This window comes from Aquarana catesbeiana, linkage group LG07 (genome assembly GCF_042186555.1).
Source record: "Aquarana catesbeiana isolate 2022-GZ linkage group LG07, ASM4218655v1, whole genome shotgun sequence".
In the NCBI taxonomy this organism is placed as follows: domain Eukaryota; kingdom Metazoa; phylum Chordata; class Amphibia; order Anura; family Ranidae; genus Aquarana; species Aquarana catesbeiana.
Genome location: NC_133330.1, coordinates 21,671,476 through 21,695,998, shown reverse-complemented (window position 1 = coordinate 21,695,998; position 24,523 = coordinate 21,671,476). Strand labels below are relative to the sequence as shown.

The 24,523-nt window shown below is 42.5% G+C and overlaps 1 protein-coding gene across 1 annotated transcript in view; it reads left to right on the top strand.

Annotated features, from left to right (window-relative positions):
* The first annotated feature begins 6,704 nt into the window (after positions 1–6,704).
* The window catches only part of TRH (thyrotropin releasing hormone), a 56,088-nt gene continuing 38,269 nt past the window's right edge, over positions 6,705–24,523 (top strand). The window contains exon 1 of the mRNA XM_073591752.1: positions 6,705–6,845. The gene's annotated coding sequence lies outside the window, so the exon portion shown is untranslated. The remainder of the gene's footprint in view (positions 6,846–24,523) is intronic.

The window sequence follows — 24,523 nt, the reverse complement described above, 5'->3', positions numbered from 1 at the left end:
TGGACAAGGTGGATGGCTGGGGCGGTGGTGTCATGATGTCCAGCTCATCCAATCAGAGAATGCCTTGCATTCATTGAGAAAAAATGTTCTCTGGATGGTGCCTGTGCTGATTAGGGCGACCTCCCTGTGGTTACTATGCAGCTGGGCAGCCATAATCAGACGCTAAGTGTCACTTTTTGGGGATCAGTGACACCAATACAGTGATCAGTGCTTAAAAAAAAAAATTGGATGAAAGACATTGACAGGGAAGGGGTTAACATCGGGGCAATCAAAGGGTTAAGTTTGCTCCTAGGGAGGGCTTTCTAACTGTGGAGGAGGGGGGAATGCTGTGACTGGAGGAAAACCGAGATCTGTGTTTCTGCTTAGCAAGATCTCCATTTTCCTCTCTGGCAGAACGGCGTTCTGCCTTGTTTACATAGGCAGATCGCCGTTCTGCCTCTCTTGTGAATGATCGGTGGGTCCTGGAAGCCATCGCGGTGCATGTGCCACAGAGCTGATGAGAGGAATCACTTACAGGTACATGATTTTGCGCTTAAGGGTCGCCCTGCCGCAGTATATGTATGTGGGGCGGTCCTTAAGCGTTTAATCTTATCATGAAGGTTATCATTTGTCAGGGCTCCTCAGGCTGAATTCAAACTGCAGCGGAGACCTGCTGGAGCGATTCACCATTCCGGCAGGTCTCCGTTGCCGGCTGCGGTAGGGGGCAGTGTGGTGCAAGATTCAGTGCATCATATGGCATCATATGTACAGCAGTGCGATGTGCTGTGTTGCTGTACAGTGACATGCCCTTTGGCACGGTGCGCTGGGATAAAATGCATCATGTCTAAATGCGCTAGGCTGCGTTGTAATGTGAATAGGACACTCAGGAAACCATTGTGTCCTGAGTGGGTATTGGGTACATTCACCAGAAAAGTCAAAAAGTAAGAACCACAGGAAACTGTTTTTGACAAATCCTTTATTAAAAAAACAAAAAATAAAAAAATAGTGTCCCTCAACGTAAATCCATCGTCCATCGTCACGATGCCTGCTGAACCCAAAAAATAGAAAAAAAAAACGTTCCGCCTCCTACAGGAGACTGCCCACCGTCTGCCCGTTGTGCGCTTTGACAGATCTTATATAGGCAAGGGGCGGGCCACCTGGATAGGTCACCTGGTGACCACGCCCCCATGTGACGTGAGACAGGGGAGGTGCCACCGAGTGACGTAGCCGGGTGGCCCCACCCTTTGCCTATATAAGAACTGTCAAAGCACACAGCGAGCAAATGGCAAGTAGCCTCCCAGGAGGCGGAGCTTTTTTAAATTTTTCGGGTCCAGCGGGCGTTGTGATTGACGATGGATTTACATCGAGGGACACAATTTTATTTTTTATTTTTTAATAAAGGATTTGTCAAAAACAGTTTCCTGTGGTTATTACTTTTTGACATTTTTTTGGTGAATGGGTATGGGTAAAATGTACCCGTACCCATTCACATGGGGGGGGCCGGGATCTGGGGGCCGGCTTCCATATTCTGATAAGACCCCCACCCGCAAACCCTGACAACCACAGCCCAGGGTTGTCGGGAAGAGGCCCTTGTCCCTATCAACATGGAGGCAAGGTGCTTTGAGGGTGGGGGGTCGCAGAGTCCCCCCTGCCCCAAAGCATGCACCCCCCATGTTGAGGGCATGTGGCCTGGTATGGTTCAGGAGGAGGGGGGGCGCTCGCTCATCCCTCTCCCCCTTTTCCTGACCTGCCACGCTGCATGCTCAGGTTAGGGTCTGGTATGGATTTTGGGGGGGACCCAACACCGTTTTTTTTTTATTTTGGCGTGGGGTTCCCCTTAAACCCTATGCCGTTTTTCTTAACATTTTTCAATTGCCGGCAATTTTTTTCTTTAATTCATCTGTCAGTGGGGAAGCCCGCTGACAGATAATGACTCATGGTTGTTAAGGACGTGTGCGGCCCACTGCTTAACCACCAGGTATTTCTTCACACAGAATTCAAATCGGTCGATCGTTTTTCGACCGATCTGAATTCTAATCTTTCGGAAAAGTTAAGATAGAGTGATATGGAGAGAGAGAAAGAGAGAGGGGGATATGGGGAAAGGGAAGAGAAAGGGATACGGAGAGAGAGAAAAAGAGAGGGATATGGAGAGAGGGGAAGTGAGAGGGGAAGAGAGAGGGATATGGAGAGAGGGAAGAGAGAGGGGAAGAGAGAGGGATATGGAGAGAGGGAAGAGAGAGGGGAAGAGAGAGGGATATGGAGAGAGGGGAAGTGAGAGGGATATGGAGAGAGGGGAAGTGAGAGGGATATGGAGAGTGGGGAAGTGAGAGGGATATGGAGAAAGGGGAAGAGAGAGGGATATGAAGAGAGGGGAAGAGAGAGGGGAAGAGAGAGGGGAAGAGAGAGGGATATGGAGAAAGGGGAAGAGAGAGGGATATGGAGAAAGGGGAAGAGAGAGGGATATGAAGAGAGGGGAAGAGAGAGGGGAAGAGAGAGGGGAAGAGAGAGGGATATGGAGAGAGAGGGGAAGAGAGAGGGATATGAAGAGAGGGGAAGAGAGGGGGGAAGAGAGAGTGATATGGAGAGAGGGGAAGAGAGAGGGATATGGAGAGAGGGGAAGAGAGAGGGGAAGAGAGAGGGGAAGAGAGAGTGATATGGAGAGAGGGGAAGAGAGAGGGATATGGAGAGAGGGGAAGAGAGAGAGGAAGAGAGAGTGATATGGAGAGAGGGGAACAGAAAAGGGATATGGAGAGGGGGGAAGAGAGAGGGGAAGAGAGAGGGATATGGAGAGAGGGGAAGTGAGAGGGGAAGAGAGAGGGATATGGAGAAAGGGGAAGAGAGAGGGATATGAAGAGAGGGGAAGAGAGAGGGATATGGAGAGAGAGGGGAAGAGAGAGGGATATGGAGAGAGGGGAAGAGAGAGGGGAAGAGAGAGCGATATGGAGAGAGGGGAAGAGAAAGGGATATGGAGAGAGGGGAAGAGAGAGGGATATGGAGAGAGGGGAAGTGAGAGGGATATGGAGAGTGGGGAAGTGATAGGGATATGGAGAGAGAGAAAAAGAGAGGGATATGGAGAGTGGGGAAGTGAGAGGGGAAGAGAGAGGGATATGAAGAGAGGGGAAGAGAGAGGGGAAGAGAGAGGGATATGGAGAGAGAGGAAGAGAGAGGGGAAGACAGAGGGATATGGAGAGAGGGGAAGTGAGAGGAGAAGAGAGAGGGATATGGAAAGAGGGGAAGAGAGAGGGATATTGGAGAGAGGGGAAGAGAGAGGGATATGGAGAGAGGGGAAGTGAGAGGAGAAGAGAGAGGGATATTGGAGAGAGGGGAAGAGAGAGGGGAAGAGAGAGTGATATGGAGAGAGGGGAAGAGAGAGGGATATGGAGAGAGAGAAAAAGAGAGGGATATGGAGAGTGGGGAAGTGAGAGAGGAAGAGAGAGGGATATGGAGAAAGGGGAAGAGAGAGGGATATGGAAAGAGGGGAAGAGAGAGGGGAAGAGAGAGGGATATTGGAGAGAGGGGAAGAGAGAGGGGAAGAGAGAGTGATATGGAGAGAGGGGAAGAGAGAGGGATATGGAGAGAGGGATATGGAGAGAGAGAAAAAGAGAGGGATATGGAGAGTGGGGAAGTGAGAGAGGAAGAGAGAGGGATATGGAGAAAGGGGAAGAGAGAGGGATATGAAGAGAGGGGAAGAGAGAGGGGAAGAGAGAGGGATATGAAGAGAGGGGAAGAGAGAGGGGAAGAGAGAGGGGAAGAGAGAGGGATATGGAGAGAGAGAGAAGGAGAGAGATGGATACAGAGAGAGAGAGCGATATGGAGAGAGGGGAAGAAAGAAGGGAAAAGAGAGAGATACAGAGATACGGAGAGAGAGAGAAAAAGAGGAATATGGAGAGAGGGGAAGAGAGAGGAGTAGTTAGGAGGGTGGCAGGGACAATAAATGGAAGGTGAAGAGTGGAGAGAGGAGAGGGTAAGACAAAGAAATAGTTACATTTTAACATACTGTAGTTAGAGAAAAAGAGAGTTGAATGAAAGAGAGGGAGCTTGGCAGAGACACTTGGAAGTGCAGTCACTGTAGATCTGAGGGGAAGATCTGAAATGAGGCGAAGCTCTGCTGATTTCTATCATCCAATCATGTACAAGCAAAAATGCTGTTTTTTATTTTCCTTGCATGTCCCCCTCAGATCTAAAGCGAGTGCACTTGCAGTGCACATGTAGTGCTCAGTTGATTTTAGTAAATCAACCACCCCCACCCGTTACATAGTTAGGGAAACAGAGAGTTGCATGAAAGAGAGGGAAATCTGCAAGGATACTGAATGGAAGGGAAAGTTGGAGTGTGAAGAGGGTGGAAGAGAGAGAGAGAGAGAGATACAGAAACACAGATGTGAGTAAAAAACGCAGAAGCAGAAAGGAGCACAGAGGAAAGAAGAGCAAATAGTAAACAGGAGAGAGAAAATAGAGAACGAGCTGAGTGAGAGAGGAAAAAAGAAGCGAGAATAAGGAGATATAAGCTACAAACAGTTCTGTAACAATAGCCATAATAGCCCATACAGCTGCTATGGGGCCAGGGGTAGGATGGGGCCCCATTAGGGAGACTGTTCAGAAAAAAATAAACTCATGTTTCTAGTATAGAGGAGCTGTTAAACCACAGAATTTACTATTCTTGTGTGAAGGGGTAGAAAGTGAGACCTTGCATGGATTTTCAGCTGAATTCAGACATATAAAAAAAAAAAAGTCTTAAAGAGGAACTGCAGTCTGCTCACGTAATTTGCAATAAAAACATCTTTGCCATTCTGAAGCTTCCCTCCAACAACTTTGCATATTATTTTATATATACTGTGATTCTGTACTTTCCAACTATGCTACAGAAATCTCCCTCCACTGAATCAGGCTGCAGCCATTTTAACTGTGGGCAGTTGAAGCTGCTGCCTGTTCACTTCCTGGATTTACACAGACACACAGAGGCACGCCTCCAGCTCTGCAGCTCTCATCGGCCCTTATATGACTCATCCCCCCTCCCTTCCTTGCAAACGCTCACGAGAGTGAGAGAGAGAGCTGTGCATGATATCATAAGCCTAGGCTAATGACCAGACAAGAAACAGGAAGAGGGCTGTTTAAGGTATTTATTGGCAGAAAAAAAATGTTTTACTACCCAAAGTTAAAACAACAACGAGGGCAGAAAATGTAATAGATGGAAAGATGAAAAAATGACTGAAGGTCCGCTTTAAGTTACATTCCAGCTCCTGATTAAGGGGTGGAGCTTATCGCCCAAAACGCGTTAGCATCTATTAAATACTTGCTTTAAAGAGGAATTCCGGCCAGGTAGAAACAAAAAAAGACAAGACTGGTCAACCCCCACCACCGCATTTTCCATCATTCTTTAGTAACGTCTAGCTACTTTTTTTTTTTTTTTTTTATATAAATGTTCTAACATTGAGTAATATTCTCCTTCACCTACAGCCTGGTGACAATTGGCATCCCTCTGCGATCTCTAATTTTACAGGTACATGGTGGGTCTACCTTCTGCGGCTAGAGAACCCCTTTACATAGCACAGGTTGGTGCTGTATGAACATATGTTATCCCCCTCCATTCCTAATTCCTCTGTTTGCAATTTAATGGCATAAGGTTGAATATTAAAGTGTACATAAACTCTAACAAAATAATTTATTTACTCCCTTTTGGTCTGTCAAATATACCCTTATAAGTGTTTGTTATATCAGTTTAACAAGTGCAAAAAAATTAAAAATACCTGTTGATCCTGCCAGAATTATTATGAGCTTATAACTTCCTGTGCTGCCCTCTTATCAGTTAGAAATAAGAAGTGGCCAAGATTACTTGCATGCAGTATTCAAGCATGAACAGGTATTATAATACACTGTATGTGAACCAAATATTCCGGTTTGCTAGAAGTATGTAAGTATGTTTAGCAGGGTGCAGAGGGTTAATTCAGCACTCCTATCAAATAGTATTATTCCCTGCTGTCTTTTTAGACTACAAAACATCTCCCCTGTGTTCTGGAGAAGAGGCGAGAGGGGTATTCTGTAGACCTGCCCAAGGGTGACAACACTACTTCGGCATTGATACAGTACAGGGAGTGTTGTCACCCTATAGGACAGGAAATGTGTTACTGGCAGGGACACCATGTGAAAATAAAGGGGGGAAAAAAGGACACTGATGCAGCTACCACAAACTGTAATATGTTACATTTTTGTTCTTGGGTTTAGATTTCCTTTAACAAACTGCATCAAGATACATATTGTTAATGGTGTTAAAAAACATAGAAACCAAGGTGGGAAAAGCAGTATTGATCTGAATTTGGTAAACTGAAATCTGATTGGTTGGTTATTATGAGTTATCCCATTTTGCCTATCTTCATTGTTCATTGCTTTGCCTCATTAAATAATCCTCCAAGAGAAGAGGAAGATATAATTCAGTACGGGGCGAGGGTCTCTTCTGCAATGTGACTGGGATTTTATTAGGTGAGGCAGTAATAGAACTCTGTGTTTCCAATGTTCAATGTTACTCTTATGAGCCCTTTATTAGCTCTGGCATTGGGTTGCGTCATTTTTTTTTTTGAGCAATAAACTCAGTTCAGATTCCTGGTGACCAAATATATATTCTGGAGCAGAAGAGGTTAATGTGGATTTATTTAGAGTCTGCTTTTCTGACATCAAACATATAGAGGAGAAAGATGAAGACGTACCCCAAATTACATCACAGGCAGCTCCATCATTGGGCCAGGGGAGGTATAAATGGGGGAGGCAGGAGGCTGGAATAGAACAGAGGAGCCAGCATAGCCACCACTGCTCACAGCCTGTCCCTGACTACTGGAGCCAACTGCCTGCAGAGGAGAAGAGCCTGCACCATACAGGTAATACCCCCCACCATGTCCCTGACCCCCCACCTGACACAGGGTTACCTGTCTGTGACTGTTCTCTGCCTGCAGACAACAATACAAGAGACTCTGAGCAAGCTGGGGAGGGGGAGACTGAGAGATCCACACCAGATCACACTTTACAGTCAGGGGACTTGTCACTGCATACTGGAGCCCTGTATTTATGTGTACCCTCTGTGTGTGAGTGACTGAGTGTGTGTGTGTTCCACTGGATTATAACTAGGGAAAACATTAGACTGCAAGAGGAAAGAATGAGGAAAGGCGAGAAGAGTGATTAAAGTTATGGAAAGAGATAGATAGATAGATAGATAGATAGATAGATAGATAGATAGATAGATAGATAGATAGATAGATAGATAGATAGATAGATAGATAGATAGATAGATAGATAGATAGGAAGGAAAGAAAGAAAGAAGGAAAGAAAGAAAGAAAGAAAGAAAGAAAGAAAGAAAGAAAGAAAGAAAGAAAGAAAGAAAGAAAGAAAGAAAGAAAGAAAGAAAGAAAGGAAAGAAACTTACATTCTGTATTTATGATTTTTCTAAAATTGTAAAAATTGTTCAATTGTAAAAATGTCTTTTTACAACTGAAAATAGTTAGAAGATGGGGGATAGATAGATATACAGAGAAGAAAGAGAGAGGAGGAAATAGAGAGAAAGAAAGAGCGAGAGAAAGAAAGAAAGAAAGAAAGAAAGAAAGAAAGAAAGAAAGAGCGAGAGAAAGAAAGAAAGAGCGAGAGAAAGAAAGAAAGAAAGAAAGAAAGAAAGAAAGAAAGAAAGAAAGAAAGAAAGAAAGAAAGAAAGAAAGAAAGAAAGAAAGAAAGAAAGAAAGAAAGAAAGAAAGAAAGAAAGAAAGAAAGAAAGAAAGAAAGAAAGAAAGAAAGAAAGAAAGAAAGAAAGAAAGAAAAATAAATTACATTTTGTATTTATGATTTTTCTAGAATAGATAGATAGATAGATAGATAGATAGATAGATAGATAGATAGATAGATAGATAGATAGATAAGAAAGAAAGAAAGAGATACTGTAGATAGATATAGATACAGGAAAAAAGAAAGAAAGAAAGAAAGAAAGAAAGAAAGAAAGAAAGAAAGAAAGAAAGAAAGAAAGAAAGAAAGAAAGAGAAAGAAAGGAAGAAAGAAAAAGATACTGTAGAAGAAAGACCTAATCCTAAGAACAGGATGTCTGTATGCATTTTTTGTTGAAATTGTTGACAATCATAAAATAGATAGATAGATAGATAGATAGATAGATAGATAGATAGATAGATAGATAGATAGATAGATAGATAGATAGATAGATAGATAAGAAAGAAAGAAAGAGATACTGTAGATAGATATAGATACAGGAAAAAAGAAAGAAAGAAAGAAAGAAAGAAAGAAAGAAAGAAAGAAAGAAAGAAAGAAAGAAAGAAAGAAAGAAAGAGAAAGAAAGGAAGAAAGAAAAAGATACTGTAGAAGAAAGACCTAATCCTAAGAACAGGATGTCTGTATGCATTTTTTGTTGAAATTGTTGACAATCATAAAATAGATAGATAGATAGATAGATAGATAGATAGATAGATAGATAGATAGATAGATAGATAGATACATAGATCTCAGCATTTCCTTAATTTGACAGCAAAATTCTAACTATAGAAAAAGAAATGTTGTACTCTGTGTATAATTGGCACTCTTTTCTCCGGGTATCACACAATTAGATGGATTTATCGGATCTGAGAATCCCTCTTCATTTGTATTGGATGAATTCTTTCGCTGTAGCACGGCTCCGTAGTACAATGCAGCAGGGGGATTATATATCAGGGTGAAGGGATAAATAACTTTTAGAAATAGTTTGTACATATAAATGACTAGAAGACTGCAGAAGTGATATAGATGCATAGTTATTGTTATTAAAATTATTTTTATTGTCCAAGAGTAGACACAGAGACTAATGCATTTTGTGCAGTCTGCAACATGGTAACGTCTGCAAGTCTATCATGGTTTTTTAACTAGAAAATCAATTTATTTGAAATATAAAAAAGGAAGGACAAAATCATGTGTTAGGTGTTAGTAGCCTCTGGGATATAATCTGTTTCCAGCTCCTTCATTTAGAACGATGACATTGGTGCGGTAATTGATTCCGGTTAGGCACCGTTCACATCTCGCTTAGTAGGACCGAGCGCTCAGGCTCATGATTTTTTTAGCACAATTCATGCGCATTTCCGCGTGTCGCACATAGGGCAGAGCATTTACTTCAATGGGCTGCCCTCTGCACGTTTGTCAGCCAAAAAAAGCTCTGCTCATTTTTTTGGAGACTAGCTTTGAGTGTTTTTTAAAGGTGGGTTTGCTGTGCGATTTTGTTGTGTGATAGTCGCAACAAAGTTGCACCTCATTTGGGATGCCATTAAGAATGAATGGCACCCAAAGGCGCATCGTGCCTTTTACGACAATTTGGAATTGCGCCGATTACGAATCGTCAAGTGTGAATGGGGCCTAAGTGCTCTGTGCAGGTCAGGTCAAATGATTATACAGTTATACAATTTTGGAAAACATTTAAGAGAGCGCAACTCTTTGATCCAAATATACCTCTGGAATATATGCAATAACCCAGATTAATAAAAAGATACACTTAAATAAAATCATGCTGAAAAAGGACACATGCCCATATAATTCAACCAGAATAAAAAAAGAGAATAATAATGTGAAAACCTAGAATTCATAAACATACCAGACTCGGAGCTGTGGGAGTCTAGGGGAATTTATTATATACATCATCTGCTGTTCAATGGAACTCTCAAAACTTACAACATACTCAAAGAGGAGTTTTCTCTTCCAAACTTCATGTTCTTCAGATACCTGCAAGTAAGACATGCAACCCAAACACAATTCCTACAGGTTGAGGCTCCACCTGCTCTTCATCCCGTTATGGCTATTGTTAAAAGTACAGACCCATGTGGACTAATATCCACATTTTACAATATGCTTCTAACTCCCACCTCGTCAAAAATAGCGTTTGATTTGAAGCCTCGATGGGAGAGAGAGGTAGGCCTGATGGAAAATGAGGAGTGGGAGGAAGCCCTCGAGACATGCAAAGCAGTATCACCGAAACTCTCCGACAGACTCTCTCAGATTTACATAACACATAGAACATACCTCACCCCAATTCGAGTAGCCAGATATAAGCGTAATCAGTCTACTCTATGCCCGATGTGTGGCCAAGAAACAGGCACGTTCTTTCATTTAATATGGACATGCCCCAAGATTCAACAACTATGGAAACAGGTCATAACATTTCTACACGACACCATGGGCTCCCCAATAGCGTTAGAACCAAAACAATGTCTCCTAGGGATATTTCCAGACACAGTTGACAAATTCACCAAGGTATTCCTACACGAAACTCTATTCTCCGTCAGAAAAATTATTGCAAGAAAGTGGATGAGACCATCCCCTCCCAGTGTGACGGAGTGGAAAACAGAAGTTAACACTACCTTGCCATACAAAAAACATATTTACATTAATAGAGGATGTCCGAGAAAATACAACAAAATTTGGGATCGATGGTTGCAAGAACCTGAAACTTGCACTTAATCATAAACTCGCTCAGTAATACAACACTTGGATCTCTGTAACTAAAACTCTATTCCAGATACATACAGAGAAAGTATAAACCAAAAGACACCATGGTTCATGTTGTTCTCCCAAAATGGTCATGTCTGTGTTGTACACAATATATCCCCTATAGACTTAAAGGTATATAACACATATGAGAGCGTCACATTATGCATATACACATCACGTGTACTAAAAATAAAATTGAACCAAATATGTTCAACGGGGGGGGGGGGGGGGAGATAATATTACACATTATAATGATAGTAGTTCATAGTGGTATACATTATATATATATTACCCCTAATATTGACTATATTAACAATGTATACTTTCCTTGTTTAATTTTATGTATATACATATACATTAGTAATACTATGTATTTATATGCATCATCTTTGCTTGATAATAAAACTTTGTTTGATGAAAAAAAAAAAAAAAATGTGAAAACCTCCATAGACAGAACCCTATACCCAGCGTTAATCCAGAGGAAGGCAAAGAAGCCCTAAATGCATGCTCCAATTTTCTACACCTGGGGAAAAAAAATCCTTGCTGGTCACCATTGCTAAACGTAATCAAATATTCCCCTTATCAATGTTAATAGCTAGGTAAATTGTCTGCATTTAGGAACACATCCAACGTTTTTCTAAAACAACCAACTGAGCTGGCTAGAACTAGCTCCCCGGGGGGGAGGAACTAGTTCCCCGGGGGGGAGGAAGCTTAGTTGATCCAGAGCAAGCCATTACCGCAAACCAGTCTAGTGTGCTCTTATCACCCTAGCATCCTTCTAAAACCCATTATTCTTTTCTCTTCTTCTTCTGACCATAATTTATTGGGTTGATGTCCTCTAAGTCTCTAGCTGGATTAGCCGCTATTGTATGCGCCTTCCACAAATATCTCTATCTGTTGTCCTTCTGAACCCCCATTGGCAGATGGAAACATCACTTAATTAACATTCTTCTATGAAATCTAAAGCTGTGTAATTAAGAGTCAAACGTTATCCTAAACCAATCTACACCACTGGCTAGAACTAGTTCCTGTAGAAGACAATTCCACATTTTTACATCTCTTATGGTAAAGAACCCTTTTTACAGTTGGAGATCTGAGGTGACCATAACTCCCAGTAGCCTCTATAATTTGCAGTTGTTTTGCTTTGACTCTTTTAGGTCACTTTTCAGTAAAGCAAGGAAGCAGAAACCGCTCTAGAATATTAATGTGCTTTACTAAAACAAGAATGCTGTACATACAAACTACTTACAATTGTAGGAAAACAATACAAGACATACAAGGGTGGATTTACTCAAGGCACATAAACTGTGCACTTTTCAAGTGCAGTTACTCCAGAGCTTAGCAATTAATGTAAAACTTCACTTTAAAAATACCCAATCACGTGCAAGGAAATTGGAAAAAGCTGCATTTTTGCTTGCACATGATTGGATGGTAGAAGTCAGCAGAGCTTCTCCTCATTTACTAAGCTCTGAAGCAACTGCACTTTGCAATGTGCACAGTCCTTGCCTTTAGTAATTCACCCCATAGTCTATTTGACTTTAGTAAACCAACCCTAGTGATTGTTATTCAGAAAAGGCCCTCCGTACATTGATGGTCAATGGGAAGAAAGCCCTTTACATTTGGTGGTCGAGAGCAAGGATGCTCCCCTTAAGAACATTAGTGCCAGTGGTAATGTATCTGAAAGGCAGAAACAGTTCATTGCTCAAAGAACCCCTAGCAACCTTTGGAGGAAGTTTAGGGTACCACACAACCTTGGTCGAGTAAGTTTGTTCTAGGAGAAAGACCACTTTACATTGATGGTCATTGGGGGAAGGGCCCATTTACATTAATGGCCAATGGGAAGAATGCCTCTTACATTGGCAGTCAGCGAGAGGAATGTCCCTTACATTGGTGGTTTGTGGAAAGAATGCCCCTTACATTGGTGGTCCATGGGGAGGATGCTTTCTTTACAGATATCTAAAAAAGATCATTGGTGTCAGTTGTAGCCATAAGTGTGCGCAGCCTATTGCATTAGGGTGTGCACCCTAAAGTTCAAACACACGTGTGTGTGTGTCTACATATATATATATGGTCCCGCCATAATGGGGTGATTAGGGTGTGCCCAGGCACACTCGGCACCCCCTGTGCACACACCTATGGTTGTAGCGTATCTAAAGAGCAAAAACAGGTCATTGCTCAAGGAACCCCAAACAACCTCTGGAGGAACTCTAGGTTGAGAACCATGATTGAGAAAAGTTGGTCTGGGAGAAAGACCACCTTAAATTGATGGTCATTGGCAGAAAAGCCTCTTTACACTAATGGTCAATGGGAAGAACGCCTCTTGCGTAGGAAGGAGGTTTCCTTTACAGATATCTAAAAACATCATGGGCATCAAGGGTAACATATCTGAAAGGCAAAAACAGATCATTGCTCAAGGAACCCTGAACAACTTCTGCAGGAACCCTAGGGTACCACAGAACCCTGGATGAGAAAGGATATGTCGGGGTATAGTTTTATTTGGTAGTTTTAGTTGGTGGGGCTGATTTACTAAAAGAATAGAAATTGCCCATCTCTTTGGAAAATCATCCCCATGTCTGCCTCCCCATTCCACTTTTAGATTTCATCGATAAACATGACAGATGAATGAGCTCCAGAACCTTGGAAACAATGTTTTAATAATTATATATGCATCTTATTGTGATCTATAGTTATCTATATCCAATATAAATTAAATAGGGATTCCATTCCTTTACTTAATGGAGAAGGATCATTATTCTAGATGAAATTGCCAAATTCACATGGTCTATGCATAGCTCTAAAACAAATGACATGACGGATACAATTTGGTTTTGTAGAGGTGTGGGTTAAAGTGTTTCTAACTATGAGAAGGGAATATTTTTGTATAAATATGTTAGAATACGTTCAAAATATCTGTGAACCACAGCCATTGTTTTCAACATGTTCTTTGGATGAAAGGTCACCTACTCACAAGAATGAAAGTATAAATAGTTGATAGACTTAAAATTGTATTGATTAGTACTTTCAATAAAATCAACGTTTAAACAATTAGAAAACATGCCATAAATCGAAGACTAATCGACACAAAGGGCACAGTACAGGGGGGGTCAGGAGGGCAGAGTACTGGTTTCCGAGACACAGCCATAGAAAAAAGCCTGACTGTGACTGTCCCAGCAAATCCGGGACAGTTGGCAAATATGATGTAATGCAAGATTATCATGGGGCCCAGGGGTGCCCATGCATTAAGATGGCCCTGGGGCTGGGGTTAAAGATTTAGACTACAGTTTCTCAACCAGGGTTCAACAGAACCCTAGGGCTCCCCAGGGGTTGCTAAGGGGTTCCTTGGGCAATGAGCAATTTCTGCCTCTCAGATACGTTCTCACTGATACCATTGATCTTTTTAGCTATCTGTAAGGGTGAATTTCTTCCCACTGATCACCAATGTAAGGAACATTCTTCTCACTGATCACCAATGTAAGGGGCATTCTTCCCACTGATCACCAATGTAAGGAACATTCTTCCTATTGACCACCAATGTAAGGAACATTCTTCTCACTGATCACCAATGTAAGGAACATTCTTCTCACTGATCACCAATGTAAGGAACATTCTTCTCACTGATCACCAATGTAAGGAACATTCTTCTCACTGATCACCAATGTAAGGAACATTCTTCCCACTGATCACCAATGTAAGGAACATTCTTCTCACTGATCACCAATGTAAGGAACATTCTTCCCACTGACCTCCAATGTAAGGAACATTCTTCCCACTGATCACCAATGTAAGGAACATTCTTCCCACTGATCACCAATGTAAGGAACATTCTTCTCACTGATCACCAATGTAAGGAACATTCTTCTCACTGATCACCAATGTAAGGGACATTCTTCTCACTGATCACCAATGTAAGGAACATTCTTCCCACTGACCACCAATGTAAGGGGCATTCTTCTCACTGATCACCAATGTAAGGAACATTCTTCTCACTGATCACCAATGGAAGGAACATTCTTCTCACTGATCACCAATGGAAGGAACATTCTTCCCACTGATCACCAATGTAAGGGGCATTCTTCCCAATGACCACCAGTGTAAGGAGCATTCCTCCTAATGACCACCAATGTAAGGGACATTCTTCCCACTGACCACCAATGTAAGGGACATTCTTCTCACTGATCACCAATGTAAGGAACATTCTTCCCACTGATCACCAATGTAAGGAGCATTCTTTCCACTGACTACCAATGTAAGGAACATTCTTCCCACTGATCACCAATGTAAGGGGCATTCTTCCCACTGACCTTCCATTCTGGAAGAATGGTCAGACATTCCCATAGACACACTCCTAATCCTTGTGGACAGCCTTCCCAGAAGAGTTGAAGCTCTTATAGCTGCAAAGGGAGGGCCAACTCAATATTGAACTCTACGGACTAAGACTGGGATGCCATTAAAGTTCATGTGCGTGTAAAGGCAGGCGTCCCAATGCTTTTGACAATATAGTGTGTATATGAACAGTCAAACTTTAGATCTTCATTCAAACACTGCCTACAGATCCACTTCAACAAAACACTAAAAACATTTGTTCTTTCAATCATCAAAATGATCATCAGATTGTAAGTAAACCCTTTGGCATCAAAAGCTGGTATTGCCCCCCCATTAGCAGAAATGAGTATCCTGTAGGGATTTTGCATTATTGCCCACCAGTCTCTGACTATTAAAGCATGAAAAATGACTTCATGTGGCAGATGTTGGCGGGTCTCCTTGCATGAGCTGAATGTTTTAGTTTTCCCCCAAACCATTTTAGTGGGAACCAGGCTTGGGGCAGCCTATGGCACTCTATTTCTCTCTTTTTTTTTTTTATTGAGCCATTAATTGGTGATTTTATTAGTATGTTTCAGATCGTTATGTGCTCCAGCCTCGTGCGATACCTTAAAAACCATTTTACTATTAAAAATAATACAAATATACTCACAAAAGTCATATGACTGCATGCCGTGTGAGTATATTTGTATTTTTTTTTTTTAATTAATAAATGAATTCTTGAAGCAATGCACCAGGCTGGCGCACTGTTCTTGTTGGGCACTGAATAGAGAATGTGAGCGATCAAGTCCGTCGGCTTCAAGACCGTTCGTTTATTTTCATAATATATTGTCTTGTCTTACATCACTTTTTTTTTTACAGATTAAAAGTTTTATTGAGAATACTCAACTGAAAAGATAAACAAATGCAGCATAGTCACTTCAGCCTTTGGAAGATTTGGCTGCTGAATGACCAGAGCTTTTTTTGCCATTCGGCACTGTGTCGCTTTAACTGACAATTGCGCGGTTGTGCGACGCTGTACCCAAACAAAATTGACGTCCTTTTTTTCCCACAAATAGGGCGTTCTTTTGGTGGTATTTGATCACCCCTGCGGTTTTTATTTTTTGCGCTATAAACAAAAAAAGACCGACAGTTTTGAAAAAAAAAACACAATATTTTGTAATTTTGCTATAATAAATATCCCCATTTTTTTTTTAAAAAAGCAAATTTTTTCCGATATGTATTCTTCTACATATTTTTGTTAATAAAAATCGCAATAAGCGTATATTGATTGGTTTGCGCAAAAGTTATAGCGTCTACAAAATAGGGGATAGATTAATAGCATTTTCATTATTATTATTTTTTTTACTAGTAATGGCGGCGATCTTTTTTTATCGCGACTGCAACATTGCGGCGGACACATCGGACACATTTTTGGGACCATTGGCATTTATACATAGATCAGTGCTCTAAAAATGCACTGATTACTGTAAAAATGTCACTGGCAGGGAAGGGGTTAACACTAGGGGGGGCGATCAAGTGGTTAACTGTGCTCCCTGTGTGTGGTTTCTAACTGTAGGGGGAGGGGACTGACCTAGAGGAAATGACAGATCGTGATTCCTAGCTATTATTATTATTCCTAGCTATTATTTTTTTTTTTTACTAGTAATGGCAGCGATCTGCGATTTTTATCGTGACTGCGACATTATGGCGGACACATCGGACAATTTTGACACATTTTTGGGACCATCGGCATTTATACAGCGATCAGTGCTATAGAAATGCGCTGATTACTGTAAAAATGCCACTGGCAGTGAAGGGGTTAACACTAGGGGGCGATCAAGCGCTTAACTGTGTTCCTAGGGAGTGCTTTCTAACTGTGGGGGAGGGTATGCTGTGACTGGAGGAAAACCGAGATCTGTGTTTCTGCTTAGCAGAAACACACCGTTCTGCCTCGCTTGTGAACGATCGGTGGGTCCCGGCGGCCATCGCGGTGCGTGTGCCACACAGCTTGTGTTCCCTAGTCTGTGTTCTAACTGAAGGGGGAGGGGACTAGCTGGGGGAAGAGCTAAATCGGTGTTTATACTTTGTATGTACAGATGATCAGTCTCTTGTCCCCGCAGAGAACCGGGATCTCTGTGTTTACACACAGAGATCCCGGTTCTCGCCGTGTCACGAACGATCGCGGGAACCCGGCAGTCTTCGCGACCGCCGGGCACGCGCGATAGGTATAACATTTTTGGTAGGAAACCCATTTTGACTCTGCCAACTGGAGTAAGTGGAAGGGATTTCCAAGAGTCACATCTCTGGGAAAATAATCTAAGGAAAGGGGATCAATTAGGATCTAAATAAGTCATGATAGTACTTCCAACATTTATCCCTAAATACCGGCCTGAGATGTGAGGCACTGAGTGGGAAGAAGAGAAGTCTTCTTCTTCTAATTTAATTCTAATCCCATAGAAAGTGCCAAATGTATCTATTATGCCCCCTTTCACACGGCAGCGGATCCACCCCGCTCAGCAGGCGATCTCTTTGCTGATCCCCGCTAAGCAGGCGAATGATAGGTCCATCGTAGGATTATTATTCTTTATTTCCTACGAAAGTACGAATCAACGAAAAAAAGGCAATCTCACAAAAGTAACAATTACTAAATTACGAGTAGTGTACCGAATAAAGGAAAATTATTATCTAACAAAATGAAGAATTTTGAACCAAAGAAAATTAAAAAAACGGAATTACGAATCATTTCGTATCAAAGAAAATATAACTGTTATGAAAATACGAACGAGTCAGAATATGAAACCTCGCGTCTTACGAAATTACGAATCTCTAGACTAATGGAATTACGAATCATTTTGTATCAACGAAAAAATAACTGTTACGAAAATACGAACCGAATATGAAAACTCGCGTCTTAGGAAATTATGAATCGTTACAAATTAACGGAAACATAAAGAAACTAAGCAAAACAAAATTTTTTGTTGTGCATATTTCTAGTGATTTCCATCCGACTGTCATCCAATCCGCTGGACGATCCCCATCCGTCCGTTTTTTAGCGGACCGGATCGGATGCCGGCCGGTGTCAATGGACACATATCCGCTGACATTCACCATTCCATAGAGAAGAATGGAGGTTCCGATCGGGTCCACCTGGAAAACTGACAGGTTTACCTGATCGGAACGTCCGTGTGAACGGGGCCTTAGTTGTCATGCTGCTTGAAAAATGAGGACGTATCTCCAAGATATTGTAGGTTATCATCCGCATATAAATATAGTTATTTTGTCCTCAATTGGACCAACTTTGATACCCTTTACTGTATCTGTGGTACAGATTTGGGCAGCTGGGGTTTCTAGGGTAAGGGCAAAAAAATCTGTGGGAGAGGAGACAACCCGGTCTCGTTTAAGATCCATAGAAAGTACAGGCCGGCAACTCGACAGCTTCTCCATAGAAAATATTTATTTAAGCATTACAGCAATAGCATCATCCAAAAACGCTGATGCGTTTCGGCCGAAACGCGTCAGTATTTTTGGATGATGTTATTGCTGTAATGCTTAAATAAATATTTTCTATGGAGAAGCTGTCGAGTTGCCGGCCTGTACTTTCTATGGATTTTTTGTGAGCTTAATTAGCCAGAGCACCGGTTACGCTACACACCAACTATACTATATGGCGGTAGAGCTTGGGTGAGTTTTTCTCTTAACCCGGTCTCGTTTCCCTGTGAAGGAGAAGATATTGGGGGTTATTTACTAAAGGAAAATCCACTTTGCACTACAAATGCACTTGGAAGTGCAGTCGCTGTAGATCTGAGGAGGACATGCAAGGAAAATAAAAAACAGCATTTTAGCTTGCACATGATTGGATGATAAAATCAGCAGAGCTTCCCCTCATTTCAGATTTTCCCCTTAGATCTACAGCGAATTCACTTTCAAGTGCACTTGCAGGGCACTTGTAGTGCAAAGTGGATTTGCTTTTAGTAAATAACCCCCATTGTGTTGTTAGTGCGGACTCTGGATGTTGGGGCAGAATAAAGCAGGTGCAGCTACTAGATGAACTGAGGCCCAAAGCCAAACTTGTGGAGGACAACCCAGAGGTAATCCCATTCCACAGGCTCAAACGTTTTTTCGGTGTCTATGGTGACCACCAGCCCTGGGCTGTCCACCTTGACCAGGTCTTACATCACTTTAGCGTTGATGTCGTGGCTCTTTTATTCAGATTATTATGTAGGGTGCTAAAAGACTAATTTCTGGTTCAACTTCAGCTTTTGGATTGATGTCCTCACATTCTCCTCAAGCACACTTTGATATGTTGCAGAAGGTTTAGATGACTGTGAGCTGCCTAGGACCCAAGGCTTGTTTCACATATATGCGCATAACATTTGAATCGGAACCAGCTTTTAATGGAGCCGGTTCACACATGTCCGGGGTGGCCGCGGTCTGTTTCTGAAAAAAGTTCTGCGCGATTTTGGGCCTGGTTCAGGTGCGAACTCAAGTAAAAATTCACACCTGAACCGGTGAAACAAAACCGCTCCTGATTACAAACCGCAGCCGGACATTTGTGAAACTAGCCTGAGGCAGCTAATAAACCCCCAAACCATAACATTTCCACCACTATGCTTCACAGTTGGTATGAGGTTCTTCTGAAATACCATCTTCAGTCTTTGGCAAAGATGTCTACTGTGGCCAACCGACTCTATTGTTGATTGATCAGTCTTTAGTGCATTCTTCCAGAAGTCCTGGTCTTTGGCTGTATGTTCAATGGAAAAATGTAATCTCACTGTAATGTTTTTTTTTTTTAGACAGCAAAGGCTTTTTCTTAACACACCTCTCTTGCAGGTCAAAGTGATGCAATCTCTTTCTGAGTGTAGATGCAGGCACTTTTACCCTATGAGTTAACTGAACATCTCTAAATGAAAATTTTGGATTCTTAGGATTTCCTTTAGAATCAAACAGCCAAAACGCGAAATTTGCAGGGCCGGCCAATCCTAGACAAATTAGCAATGATTTGACATTTGTGGCACTTGCAGTGCCTCGAAAAAGTATTCATACCCCTTGAAATTTTTTCCACATTTTGTCATATTACAACCAAAAACGTAATTGTATTTTATTGGGATTTTATGCGATAGACCAACACAAAGTGGCACATAATTGTGAAGTGGAAGGAAAATGATAAATGGTTTTCAAAATGTTTTACAAATAAATATGTGAAAAGTGTGGGGGGTACATTTGTATGGCGCCCCCCGGAGTCAATACTTTGTAGAACCGCCTTTCACTGCAATTACAGCTGCAAGTCTTTTTGGGGATGTCTCTACCGGCTTTGCACATCTAGAGAGGGACATTTTTGCCCATTCTTCTTCTTTGCAAAGTATTTCAAGCTCTGTCAGATTGGATGGAGAACGTCTGTGGACAGCAATTTTCAAGTCTTGCCACAGATTCTCAATGTGATTTAGGTCTGGACTTTGACTGAGCCATCCTAACACATGAATATGATTTGATCTAAACCATTCCATTGTAGCTCTGGCTGTATGTTTCGGGTCGTTGTCCTGCTGGAAGGTGAACCTCCGCCCCAGTCTCAAGTCTTTTGCAGACTCTAACAGGTTTTCTTCTAAGATTGCCCTTTATTTGGCTCCATCCATCTTCCCATCAACTCTGACCAGCTTCCCTGTCCCTGCTGAAGAAAAGCATCCCCACAACATGATGCTGCCGCCACCATGTTTCTCGGTGGGGATGGTGTGTTCAGGGTGATGTATAGTGTTAGTTTTCCACCACACATAGCGTTTTGCTTTTAGGCCAAAAAGTAAAATTTTGGTCTGATCTGACCAGAGCACCTTCTTCCACATGTTTGCTGTGTCCTCCACATGGCTTCTCACAAACTGCAAACGGAACTTCTTATGGCTTTCTTTCACCAATGTCTTTCTTCTTATCACTCTTCCATAAAGGTCAGATTTGTGGAGAACACGACTAATAGTTGTCCTGTGGAGAGATTCTCCCACCTGAGCTGTGGATCTCTGCAGCTCCTCCAGAGTTACCATGGACCTCTTGGCTCTTCTCTGATGAATGCTCTCCTTGCCCGGCCGGTCAGTTTAGGTGGACGGCCATGTCTTGGTAGGTTTGCAGTTGTGCCATACTCTTTCCATTTTCGGATGATGGATTGAACAGAGCTCCGTGAGATGTTCAAAGCTTGGAACATTTTTTAACCTAACCCTGCTTTAACCACTTCAATACTGGGCACTTATACACCTTCCTGCCCAGACCAATTTTCAGCTTTCAGCGCTCTTTCAGCAACAAAAGATCCTCTTGAGCAGCAATAAACTCCCCTGGAAACAACAAGAACAAAATACACCCCCAGCAACAATAGATCCCCCACCAGCAACAACAGATCCACCTCAGCAGCAATAAACCCCCACCAGCAAAAATAGATCCCCCAGCAGCCAGCAACAATAGACCCCCACCCCTCAACAGTAGTTCCCCTCCAGCACCATAAGAGCTCCAGCAACAATAGACCTCCCCACCAGCAATAACAGACCTCCCCAGCAAAATTGACTTCTTTCCCCACAACAGCAACACTATACCCCCCAGTGACAATAGATCCCTGGAAGCCAGCATTGATAGTCCATCCAGCACATCTTGCCTACATTCACAGCTAGAGGTGCCAGAACTGCCTACCACCATGTTCCCTCTGAAAAAAAGCCCTGGGTGGACTTACTTTTTTATATGACTGTATATAGTCTCCTGAGACATGTCCCCAATCTCCAACAACGCCTAAAGGAAATCCACAGTCCTTGCCAATCTTCTGTTGCATGTCTGCAGATTTCTGTAGCATTATCATAGACGTGTGCAGGGGGGGTGTGCCAGGTGTGCCTGGGCACACCCTAATCACTACATGCGGTGCTGTTTCTCCCTACTCCCTGGGCTTCCCCGTGTTGCCCCCCCCCCCCCCCACAGTGCTGCTGGCTTCCCTCCTCTCCCCCGAGCTGCTCTGCTGCGGGGGATGTTTCAGGATGGAGAAGGGGGGAAGGGGCTAGTAAATATGTCATTTACCAGTGTCTTCCTTTTTTAAATGAACAAAGTGAACACACTCACTTACTGTGTTCATTCATTACTGAAGGATAGTAAACCGCGTTTACTATGCTTCATAGTAAACTGCATTTACTATGCTTCCATTTGTGATTAAACAGGAAGCCGCTCAGCACCGAGCACTTCCCGTTCATTCAGTGTCCCGTGCAGCTGAGGCTGCAGTGAAAAGGCGTGCGTGTTTGAGCTTTATTTGAGCAAAATTATGTGTGGCACTCTGGTGATGTCAGGGGCCGAACGTGAGGCCCCCTATATCAAGAAAGTTAACCACCCTTGCTGCAGAGTGCATCTTTATATGTATATATATATATATATATATATATATATATACCGTATACGGGTGCATCTCATAAAATTAGATTATCATCAAAAAGTTGATTTATTTTAGTAATTTATTTAAAAAAAAGTGAAACTTATATATTTTATATAGATGTGTTACACACGGAGTGATAGATTTCAAGCTTTTATTTCTTTTAATTTTGACGATTATGGCTTACAGCTAGTGAAACCCCAAAATTTCAGTATCTCAGAAAATTTGAATATTACATAAGACCAATAAAAAAAAGGATTTTTAATGCAGAAATATTGGCTTACTGAAAAGTATGTCCGTGTACAGTATAATATGCGCTCTATACTTGGTCGGAGCTCCTTACTGCATCAGTGTGGCGTGGCATGGAGGGGATCAGCCAGTGGCACTGCAGAGGTGTGGTCATGGAAGCCCAGGTTGCTTTGATAGCGGCCTTCAGCTCGTCTGCATTGTTGGGTCTGGTGTCTCTCATCTTCCCCTTGACAATACCCTCACGGATTCTCTATGGGGTTTAGGTCAGGCAAGTTTTCTGGCCCATCAAGCACAGTGATACCAGGATCATGTGACTAGGTATTGGCAGTGTGGGCAGGTGCCAAGTCCTGCTGGAAAATGAAATCAGCATCTCCATAAAGCTGGTCAGTGGAGGGAAGCATGAAGTGCTCTAGAACTTCCTGGTAGAGGGCTACACTGACTTTGGACTTGATAAAACAGAATGGACCAACACCAGAAGATGACACGGCTCTCCAAATCATCACTGACTGTGGAAACTTCACACTAGACCAGTGGCGGTCTGTACATACGGGGCGCCACCCCCCCCCATCCATGTGTCCGGCCCCCTAATCTACATGCGGGGCGCCGGACGCATGTATTCCAACTGGGGTTTTTTTTTTTTTTTAAGCCCGTGATTAAAGCCAGAGGCTCTAATAGGCTTCAAAAAAGGGTGGGCTCGGGGGGGCGCAGAGCACTGCGCCCCGACCACACCCACTTGTGTGACAATAGCGAATGAATATTCGCTATTGTCACACTGATTCTCCTCCCGGCCAATCAGGAAGGGGGCCATGAGGCGATCCGATTGGCTGCCAAGGAGGAGGAGGTAGGAGACGCACCGCGTGATGCAGGGGAGGGGGCGATGCAGGGATAGTCGCTGCCACTGCACTGGACCTCATGCAACTTGGATTTTGTGCCTCTCCACTCCTCCTCCAGACTCCGGGACCTTCATTTCCAAATGAAATGCAAAATTTTCCACAGTCAGTGATGATTTGGGGAGCCGTGTCATCTTCTGGTGTTGGTACATTGTGTTTTATCAAGTCCAAAGTCAGCGTGTCCCTCTACCAGGAAATTCTAGAGCACTTCTAGAGCATGCTTCCCTCTGCTGACCAGCTTTATGGAGATGCTGATTTAATTTTCCAGCAGGACTTGGCACCTGCCCACACTGCCAATACCTGGTTAATTGACCATGGTATCACTGTGCTTGATGGGCCAGCAAACTCGCCTGACCTAAACCCCATAGAGAATCTGTGGGACATTATCAAGGAGAAGATGAGAGACACCAGACCCAACAATGCAGACGAGCTGAAGGCCTCTATCAAAGCAACCTGGACTTCTATAACACCTCAGCAGTGCCACAGGCTGATCCCCTCCATGCCACGCCGCATTGATGCAAAAGGAGCTCCGACCAAGTATTGGGTGCATATTATACTGTACATGGACATACTATTCAGTTAGCCAATATTTCTGTATTAAAGATCCTTTTTCTTGGTCATATGTAATATTCAAAAAATTCTGAGATACAGAATTTTGGGTTTTCACTAGCTGTAAGCCATAATCATCAAAATTCAAAGAAAGAAATGCTTGAAATATATCACTCTGTGTGTAATGGATCTATATATAATATATAAGTTTCACTTTTTGAATTGAAGTACTAAAATAAATTTACTTTTTTGATGATATTCTAATTTTATGAGATGCTCCTGTATATATATAGTGACAGTTCTGAGGTTATGTTTGACCAGCTTTGCATTGCATTTTGCAACAGGTCCTATTTGGAGCAGGGGGCCAGTGCACGGTCCCTCAGACTGTTGGGGGGCCACACTATAGTATAAAAAAATATATGAACTAATTCCTAAATTCCTATGCACACATGTTTTTTGTAGTGCAAAAGAATAAAAGAATGAATAATAAATAATAATATATATATATATATATATATATATATATATATATATATATATATATATAGGGGATGAACAGGGGGACAGAGGGGTGGACAGGGGGACAGTGGGGTGGACAGGGGGACAGTGGGGTGGACAGGGGGACAGAGGGGTGGACAGGGGGACAGTGGGGTGGACAGGGGGACAGTGGGGTGGACAGGGGGACAGT